Source organism: Macaca mulatta, chromosome 11, assembly GCF_049350105.2.
Source record: "Macaca mulatta isolate MMU2019108-1 chromosome 11, T2T-MMU8v2.0, whole genome shotgun sequence".
Taxonomy (NCBI): Eukaryota; Metazoa; Chordata; class Mammalia; order Primates; family Cercopithecidae; genus Macaca; species Macaca mulatta.
The window spans coordinates 85807043-85818120 of NC_133416.1; the positions used below are offsets into that span (position 1 = coordinate 85807043).

General features: G+C 34.8%; 1 pseudogene across 1 annotated transcript; it reads left to right on the plus strand.

Annotated features, from left to right (window-relative positions):
- The first annotated feature begins 2453 nt into the window (after positions 1 to 2453).
- On the plus strand, positions 2454 to 2937 carry LOC695358 (transmembrane protein 14B pseudogene; annotated as a pseudogene). Its single transcript, XR_001448127.3, has one exon. The product of XR_001448127.3 is annotated as a transmembrane protein 14B pseudogene (transcript).
- The last annotated feature ends 8141 nt before the right edge of the window (positions 2938 to 11078 follow it).

Consider the following 11078-nt stretch of genomic DNA (forward strand, 5'->3'; position numbering starts at 1 on the left):
ATACCTTTAGATTTCTTACATGACATTTACTGGCAGAATAGTTGATAGTCAAATATAATATCTCCAAGCATCTTTATGATTTGTTAAGTATGTTAAGGGCTGAAAAGGGTCACTCTGTCCAGTGAAAGTTTTACATGCCTGAAGATGGGAAGTTTTTACTTCTGGCTCTTTGTCACAAATTTGTCACATTGGCTAGACTGTCTAAAATCAAAGAAATAAACAATAGCTATACTAGTGGTCTTTAAAAAAATAAACAAATGAAACCAATTTATTTCTTATCATTGGCAACATTGCCAATCTTAGTTTTATTAGTTTATTAGGTATTAGGTACAGAATCCAGTTAGGCATTTGATTAACTGATATTGAAGATGTTACTCAAGGTAGAATTATTTACTATACACCTTGGTGGATGTAAGAGTAAAATCCTCTCAGAAGTACATCAAGCAGACAAATGCAATTAGAAAAATCAATCATTAACAGAGCATATAAGCAAATTATTGGAGAGGAAGATTATTTCCTGAGAAAGTAAATTTATAATATGCTAGTAACTTATCCTTAATTCTAGAGAGATCAAAATAGATAATAAAGAAAACCTAATGACTTAATAAATTATCTGTTTGACATTTCTCAAAAGAAGACATTCATACAGCCAACAGACACATGAAAAAATGCTCATCATCACTGGCCATCAGAGAAATGAAAATCAAAACCACAATGAGATACCATCTCACACCAGTTAGAATGGCGATCATTAAAAAGTCAGGAAACAACAGGTGCTGGAGAGGATGTGGAGAAATAGGAACACTTTTACACTGTTGGTGGGATTGTAAACTAGTTCAACCATTATGGAAAACAGTATGGCAATTCCTCAAGGATCTAGAACTAGATGTACCATATGACCCAGCCATCCCATTACTGGGGATATACCCAAAGGATTATAAATCATGCTGCTATAAAGACACATGCACACGTATGTTCATTGTGGCACTATTCACAATAGCAAAGACTTGGAATCAACCCAAATGTCCATCAGTGACAGACTGGATTAAGAAAATGTGGCACATATACACCATGGAATACTATGCAGCCATAAAAAAGGATGAGTTTGTGTCCTTTGTAGGGACATGGATGCAGCTGGAAACCATCATTCTTAGCAAACTATCACAAGAACAGAAAACCAAACACTGCATGTTCTCACTCATAGGTGGGAACTGAACAATGAGATCACTTGGACTCGGGAAGGGGGACATCACACACTGGGGCCTATCATGGGGAGGGGGGAGGGGGCAGGGATTGCATTGGGAGTTATACCTGATGTAAATGACGAGTTCTTGGGTGCTGACGAGTTGATGGGTGCAGCACAGCAACATGGCACAAGTATACATATGTAACAAACCTGCACGTTATGCACATGTACCCTAGAACTTAAAGTATAATAATAATAATAATAATAATAATAAATAAAAAAAATAAAAAATAAATTATCTGTTTATTTGTTTGTTCAAAGGGAGGAACCTACCAGCTTGGAAGCATGGTGGATTTGTTATTATTGTACTGTTGTTATTAACATTTGTGTTAGTTACATAAAAATAAAAATAAATTATTGATAAAATTATTCAATACAAAATGAAAAGTTTTAGATACCATAAAGAGAAAAATTTGTGTTATAGTAAAAATGTTTTTATTTTATTCTCATAAATAAATGTTAGGTCTAAAGCCCACATTGTGAGAATTTTAAAAGAGAGGTATTTTCCACCAGTATTATGGCAGGCTACTCTTCTAAAAAATATTTTTTCCTTCATAAACTATTTAGAAATATAACAATCTTTCAGATTCACAGTTGAGTTCATAGGAAAATAAGAGAAAAATGCCCAGGGGCCAAAATCAGAGAAGAGTCAGGAAACCAGAGTGGTCATTTTGAACTGAACCTGCATCTGCCCCATGGATCATTACAAATCTCAGAAACCTAGAACCTTGGTCTCTTTTTATTATTATTATTATTATTTATAGTAAACTTTATTTTCAATGATATTTCACTTAACATAATTTCAAAGTCAGTCTGTGGTCTAAGATGAGCCAAAGAACAGATACTCTATTTTTTCACACTGTTCCTCTGAGCAGGGAATGGGGTTTCAGGGTTCTCAATGTCAACACCTAACATTTTACCCTTGAGATTTACCTATAGATACAGAAAGAAGAGATAACATCAATATACAAGAATTGATCTCTATGAGGGTCTCAATAAGCTCATGCTACATCCTCATTATAACCTCTGTAGGGTTATAATGGTAACAACTGATTTTCCACCCCTCCGCCAAGTTTGGTGTCTTTTTTTAAGTAAAATGTCAAATGCAAAGATGTTGCACTTATTTCTCTTAATACATTGAAAATATGGAAGATGCAGATTTTTTAAACCTTCATGAGTCCAAGCTGGAACATGACTTCTGCTAACCGCGTTTCCGGCGAGACCCTGGCTGCTGTGCCCCGCGGCTTGTGTGCGCTTGTGGGCCACGCGGGCCTTCGGGAGATCGGTGCGGATCCTTGGGGAATGCAGGCCTGGGGTAGTCTCCTTTCTGGACAGAGAAGAGAAGAATGGAGAAGGGCCCCTTCCCATTAGTGCCTTTGCATTGGTTTGGCTTTGGCTACACAGCACTGGTTGTTTCTGGTGGGATCTTTGGCTATGTTAAAACAGGCAGGGTGCTGTCCCTGGCTGCCGGGCTGCTCTTCGGCAGCCTAGCTGGCCTGGGTTCTTACCAGCTGTCTCAGGATCCAAGGAAGGTTTGGGTTTTCCTAGCTGCTACATCTGTTACTTTTGTTGGTGTTATGGGAATGAGATCCTACTACTATGGAAAAATCATGCCTGTAGGTTTAATTGCAGGTGCCAGTTTGCTGATGGCCGCCAAAGTTGGAGTTCGTATGTTGATGACATCTGTTTAGAACCTTGGTCTCTAAAGTTCACTCAGAGTCAAAATAAAAACAAAAACTAAACAACAACAACAACAACAAAAACAAAAACACTGCACCTATGCAAGGAGAATAAATCACCAAGGTCCCTGGGGCTCTTGAAAGACCAGAGTCACAGTGCAATGGAGGATTGAGAAACAAATCTATTTATTGCCTTAAGGAGCCAACAAGGAAGAAGTCTGTGTAATCTGCAACATGAAAAAAATTTTCTGTAAATTAAAACCCATAGTACTACTCTGCTGTAAGCTTGAAGTTTGCATTTATATTACCTATAAAGTACATAAAATTAGAAACATAAATTATAGTGATTACAATTTAGTAGCCTCCAGAGATGTGGCAGAAGTAAAAGGAAATATTTTCTCAAGGGATATACCTACATGCCAGGTCTCAAATAATTTACACAAAGTCCCACAAAACATGGATTCACAAGCCCAAATTACAGAGAACATAAAGAAATAGTCCACTAGGAAAGAAGTCATCAGAAACATCAGTGTAATTAAACCTGCAAAAATATCATATAATTGGGAACATCAGAAAAAATTTTAAACATAAATTAAATATATACATAAAAAAGAAGAAACTATAAATGTAAGCAGATGGATCTGAAAAGAACAAAATAGAATTTGTAGTAATAAAATCTATAATTTTGGAAATTAAAACGTAATGAATAAATAAAATGTGTGCGACCCAGCTGAAGATGAAATTAGTGAACTGGAAAATTAAAATGAAGAAATCACATAGAACATAACAAAGCAAAGCAAAAAAAAAAAAAAAAGGAACTTTACCTAACAATTATGAACATGTATTCCTCTCAAGTACACTTGGAACAATGCAAAACACTCTCTAAGAAGAATGTAATAATTTAGAAAATAATAAAAGCAATTTAAAAGGAGCAAGTGGAAATTTAAAAATACATTCTAAAGAATAAGTCTTATGACAGGAAATATTTTGAACTATACAATTATATATAGCAAACCTCTGAAAAACAACCATAGTGAAAGAAAACACACACCTTAACCACTGGCATTGAATAAAATTGTGAGATAAACATTAAACCAAAGCACTTAGAAACAGGCCAAGTTTGGGGGTGCACACCTGTAATCCCAGCACTTTGGGAAGCCAAGGTGGGAGGATCACTTGAGGTCATGAGGTGTAGACCAAACTGGGCAACATAGTGAGACCCTGTCTCTACAAAAAATTTAAAAATTTAAGAAATTAGCCGCATGGTAGTACACCTATAGTCTTAGGTATGCAGGAGGCTGATGTGGGAGGAGGCCTTGACCCTAAGATTTTTTTTTTTTTTTTTTTTTTTTTTTTTTTTTTTTTTTTGAGACGGAGTCTCACGCTGTTGCCCAGGCTGGAGTGCAGTGGTGCAATCTCCGCTCACTGCACGCTCCGCCTCCCGGGTTCCCGCCATTCTCCTGCCTCAGCCTCCTGAGTAGCTGGGACTACAGGCGCCCGCCACCGCGCCCGGCTAATTTTTTTTTTGTATTTTTAGGAGAGACGGGGTTTCATTGTGGTCTCGATCTCCTGACCTTGTGATCCGCCCGCCTCGGCCTCCCAAAGTGCTGGGATTACAGGCTTGAGCCACCGCGCCCGGCCCTGACCCTAAGATTAAAGGCTGCAGTGAGCTATGAAATAAATGCAAATAAAATGGAAGAACTGGAAAAATGAAGATAAAAGCAGATATTAGAAATTAATAAAGCTATAACTTTATTTTTTAATAAAGACTATCATAATAAACAAATTTTGACAATGATCAAGAAAAAAAGAGACATGAGTAAATATTGCTAAAAAGGAAAAAGAAAATATAATAGACTAGCTTCTTACCTTGCACTACACACATACACACAGACACACATGTATCAAAATTACAGATTGATTAAAATATGAAAAACAAAATTTACAGAAAAATTGTACAATAGCTTTTGTTAGGAAAGGATTTCTTAAGATACAAGAACCAGTAACCATGAAAGAAAGATAGGTACATTTTGCTGCATTAGGATTAAAAATTTCTATTTATAAAATGTGACAATTATAAGGCAGACAGAGAAAAAAAATGTTGCAACAGATCCTACATTGAATTTTACATTCCAGGTACACTGGATAATATTCAATGTAATGGACAAAGATTCAGTTCATAGACTTTATAAACACTATCTCCAAATTAATAAGAAAAAGATAAAAATATGGTAGAATTTGAGCAAAAGGTGAAAGACATTGCCCCCAAACCCAAAAATATGAAAAGATTAATTTCACTATTAACAAAGAAAATCCAAGTTAAAACCACAATAATATATAATTTTATACTGGATTTGTTGAAAAAAAGTTTCATGATTCAAAAGGATGGATACATTAAAACTACGTTGCTGACAGGAATGTATTTGTATACCCTCCTTAGAGAGAAAATTGACTATACACTGGTAAATAAAAAGTGCATATGGCCTATGAAATCACACTTTTAGGTTTGTAGTCCAGAGAGACTCTTGAACAAGGTAACATGCATAGTTGCAATCTTATAATAGTCATAATAAATTATACCATATTTGGCTGGGCATAATGGCTCACGCCTGTAATCCCAGCACTTTGGGAGGCCTAGGAGAGAGGATTGCTTGAGCTGAGGCGTTTGAGATCCGGGCAACATAGTGAGACCTTGTCTCTATGAAAAAATAAAAAAAATGAGGCAGGAGGATTACTCGAGCTTGAGAAGATGAGGCTGCAATGAGCCACGATCGTACCACAGCACTCCCGCCTGGGTGACAGAGCGAGACCCTGCTTCAAAAAAAAAAAAAAAGTATATCATATTTACATAATAAAATACCATACAGGAGTGCAACCAAATGACCTATAATCATTGATGAATTTCACAAATGATATTAAGTAAAAAATTATTGCTCAGGGATATAAATAAAGTGTCAAAGAATTACACAGACAAAATTAGGTGGGTGCTTTCTTCTGTGGAATAAAGTATAAAATAAGAGAGTTTTACACAGAGACCTTTAACTCCATTAGCTGGCTAATGCATTCACCATATTACTTATATACTTCCCCTTGTCTGAAAATTTGTGGAGTAATAGATACAAAGGAAAGAGAAAAGATCTGCTAATTTTTTTTTTTTTTTTTTTTTTTTTTGAGGCAGAGTCTCACTCTGTCTCCCCGGCTGGAGTGCAGTGGCGCGGCTCACTGCAAGCTCCGCCTCCCGGGTTCACGCCATTCTCCTGCCTCAGTCTCCTGAGTAGCTGGGACTACAGGCACCCGCCACCACGCCCAGCATTTCTTTGTATTTTTAGTAGAGACGGGGTTTTACCGTGTTAGCCAGGATAGTCTCGATCTCCTGACCTCGTGATCCGCCCGCCTCGGCCTCCCAAAGTGCTGGGATTACAGGCGTGAGACACCGCGCCCGGCCTAACTATTTTAATCTTCTTTTCATTAGTATTATATGGCCTACTAGTATACCATCATCTTTTTTCAACTCCAGAAAAACCTTGGCTGAATACCTTCTGGAGTAACTACCCCACTATATGAATGTTTAATCTATATATTTCTATTTTTACGTTCTTATTCTTATATTGTTCCAGAATCACCATGCTTTTTGAGCAAATAGTGTGAAAGAGAAAATGTGATGCTTGCTATGCAACAAAAACTAAAGAGCACTGTCACCATCTTTCAATTGTTTTCATAAGTTTCAAAAAGGATTTGGTATCAAGCATAGGTTTGGACTCACAGCTCTGCAAGCAGTTTAGTTTTTTAGAGAATTTTTTAAAGGTGCAAAAGCAAAAAGTTCCAAAGTTTAAAAAAAGAAAAAAAAATCGTGGAGTCCTGTTAATTCACTGTCATTAGGTGAATTACAGAATGTATGTCTAGCACATCCTGCCTCCGTTTAATTAAGGGTTGTAAGTATATTCAGTGATATAAGCAAGAAACAAAACTTGGTTGCTTCAGGAACTAGGAGATGTGATATAATTTCCTTTGAAAATATGTATATAGAAAATACAAGCAACTGCAAACCATGAAAGTAAGAATAAGACGTATGTAGCCTAAACCAAGGAATTTGGCACTAAAAAGGTACTAAGTGTTGCTACATAGGTGAATGATTAATTATTACAAAAACTAGAAAGAACAAACCTTAAACAAGCATTTTTGATGAAATAGAGGTGCCACTAAAATTGTAGTAGGGAAGAGGTTATCTGTAGTGTGTGACTCTTATGAGATGATAAAACCATTTATTTGAAGCACAACATTCAAAGGAATTATGAGATGATTGTACAATAAGATTACATTTAAGTCCTGAATGAAATGAATGAGGTCAGGAAATGAGCCTAAGCAAAGAACATCTTAGACAAAGGATATAATACAAAGTCTCTGAGCCAGAAGCATTCCTGGTGTGGAGATTCACTACACACAATAGCATCTTAAAGGCTCTGATAAGTCCATCTTTCAACAATCATTTTTAAATATAATTATCTCATCATTTCTCTAATTTGTTTGATTCCAAATTGTGTTTGTTATTTTAGAGTTGATTTTCCTTAATCACCTATTGTGTTATGCTAGACATTTCAGGTAAGTGTCTCAATCATTTTGCAAGTTTTTTTTTTCTTGGCAAGATGAAACACAAACACAAGTAAAATGCCAATGCATAGAGTATTCCCTGGATCATTTTAGTAAATTCGTGTAAAGTAAATAAAATGCCAGATGTTATGATAGTTTCATTAGAATCAGGGGCACTTTTTTTTTTTTTAAGTGGTATTGTCGTTACACTGCTTGAATCAATCAACTGAGCTCAGACTCCCTGACACCAAATTGGTTTCTGCCTTCTACTGCTCTGGCTCCATCATTTAAAAGTCTCTGCTGAAGTAATTTTATAGGTTTCATCTTGTTTCATCTTTGGTCAAAAATTGCTTCTGCATTGGATATAGAATAAAGTTGAAATTTTGTTACCCAATATTCAAAGTTCTTTTTTCTAATTAGACTCCAATCTACTTTTCAAAATTATTATCTCCTACATTAGCCCCACTTGAAATTTTCTATACATTTCCCGTTCGCAGTGTTCTGTACCACCTAAAATAATATTCCCCTTCCCCAGTATAGATTTAATCTATGCTAATTATATTTCAGAGGCTATGCTCTGTAAGGGCTTTTCAGCACTACCACATCTCACAATTATCTCCCTTCCCAATTTCAGTGACATTAGTTGTCTATACCACTAATGTGAGACATTAGATAATTTGTTTATTTTAAAGTTATCCTAGTTATGGAGATGAATGCATAAAAGTCATAATTATAGAATTATGGGCTTCTGAAAGGCAAGAATGATTTCTATCTTTTATCTATTAGAACCAAAGAGTTATCAGCTCATAATAAATACCTAACAAATATAGGTACAGAAATTGATGAAATGCCTACGTATAAATTACAATACACTGAAACTCACAAAGGTCTCCTTCACTGAAAATCCATATGTATTTTAAGTTTGCTTCAACTAAAATATTAAATGAATGATTTCCAAATTTGACTGTATCCAGGTTTATATCAGAAGGTGAGATTGAATAAGGCTTGACGCAGAATCTAAACTTCACGTTTATCTATATACTCTGTTTACTTCTAAGGATATAGCACAAAGGGAATATTTTTTATTTAAAGTGAATTACAGCTGTGCTGTGAAGCAAGTTCTTTATAAAGACTGTAGGTTCTTACAACTTTGGTTTAAAATGCAACATAGGAAAATGTTGGATATTTGAGGCCATGCTTAATATATTTCTATTGTAGTATCCTTTAAAAGCAAAAAAAAAAAAAAAATGCATTTATATGACAGTTTTCCCCTGTAAAAGTCCTTATTTATATGATACAAGCACTCTGTTTTGTGCTTAAACTCTTCAGAGGGGTAGCATCAACGTTCTTGGGGAAGGATTGTATATGTGGGTCCCTTCCCTAGAAGAATGGTTGTTGATATGGCTGCTGCTTCTACATCTTGAGTTTTTTAATTTGCTTTTTTTAAGGCATTGATGCTGCATGATTCAAGTCTGGTGCTTGGCCAGGTGTGTTAATTTCAATAAATGCTTTGTGAGTTTGGTTAAAATGAGAAACAAACTTATACATACAATTAATTAATTTGCCAATATAATTGTGCTTATTCCATTGACATTCTTAGGCACTGTTTGGCTTGTTCCACAATACTTTTCCTATTTTCTCCTCTTATTCCCCACATACTTTATAAAGTGTGCTTTGCATATATTCTCTCTTTCCCTACACATGCATATGTATAGTTGATATAGATGTATTTAAACATATGTACCTATGTATATACATAGATATGTATATAAATATATGCATTTGTGCATACATACCTACCACTATGCAAATTATCTCCATATATGGATATATCTGATTTTAAATACATATGACACAGTGTTAGTTTAGCAACATAAAGTCACATTTACTATTATTGCATATGTTATCACCAATTCTCATTTCTGAGAATTAAATAAACCGAGGGATAAAAAATCTGACCCACTAGCTGTATGCAGAAGTACAATTTTATTGGAACACAGCCACACTGATTAGTTTATATATTGTTCATGGCTGCTTCACTGCTGAAAGCCCAAATTGATTAATTGCATCATGGAGCAGATAGCACCACAAAACCTACAATATTTATCATGACCCTTTACAGTACAAGTTTACTGACACCTGATTCAAAATAAGAAAAAAACATGTTATTGGTTTGCCTATATCTTGAGACCCAGGTGTCGTAGATCCATTGATATTCTTCTTCTTGACATCTCGCTTTATTCAGTAGTAATGGGAGTCTGACGCAATCATTCAATAGGACATTATTTGCCACCCATTCTTTTGTTGTCTGAGGCATTCAGTTTGAGATTATCTCCTCTCGGAAATGTGAAAAATGTTATAAGGAGATCTCAGAAGGTGTAGAAATTGAGCATAATTCAGAATTACTTTCTTCTAAAGTTCTTTTGATTATGCAAGGCCTAATTAGCAAGCTAAATCATAACACGAAGAATGTGTTTGCTTTGCAAAATCAAATCAATTGCACAATTTATGTTCCCTGCAGCTGCTACTTCCCATTTTTATAGAAGCAGATCCATTCCAGCTGTGGTTATGAGCAGCTCTTCCTTCTACTCTTTGACTGCTGAGATGTTTCAAACTCATCAATACAGATACCAAGATGCCAACAATCATAACTTGTAAGCAAATTTCTTTTAAAGAAATCAGTGTTTTGAAATTGAAAAATAACTAAAATTTAATATATTGTGTGTTTAGCAAGCCCAAGGAAATAGAACAATTCATACTGTTAGATATTAATGTATCAATTTCAAGGTTAATTGCATTAACTTGGGGATTGAATCATATTAATATTTTTATGTATCCCAAACCTGACACATTAAATTTGTGTTTTATGATAAATTCTAAAAATTAACATTGAATAATATTTTTGTTTCTTTATAATATAACCTTAAGCAACTAAATAGAGGCTACATCTCACTTTAAAGAGACAACCAGTTTTGTGTTAGCAAGAAACAAACTCAATTGCTAATTCTCAGTAAATTTTGTTGACTGTCATTTTCAAGCATTTACATCTGGGCAAAGTCTAAAGTATGGGTTTGGGCTCAATCTTATCAATATGTGTTTTGCTTGATAAATCTCTGGCAATGTATTATGTTCTAGTTTTTAAATTCTATCAACCTTTTTTTGTATTTTTATGGCATTAACACCAGAGTAGGACAAACAGCAATATTAAACAATTCTGGAATTGTAAGAATATGAATTATTTTTAACCAAAAGCATTAGATTAGAACTGCATGCAGTAAATGCAAATGGAATCACACAATTGCTTAGATAATAAGTGTAATGTATCCCCGTTCACAGACCACTCACTCTCTTTAACTTTTCCTATGTGTTAGGAAGTTAGATGGAAGCTGAGCGTTTAGCCAAAATTATTTTTCATACTTTAGCATAAGCATATCATTGCTGTACATTTGCTAATTTTCACTTCATTTTTCTAAATTTCTAAGGATAACATATAGTAGTATGCAAGATTATTTGAAAGTCTAATAGATTTGGAGCTCATACATTAGCCTAAAAGTTTTATTTGTGCA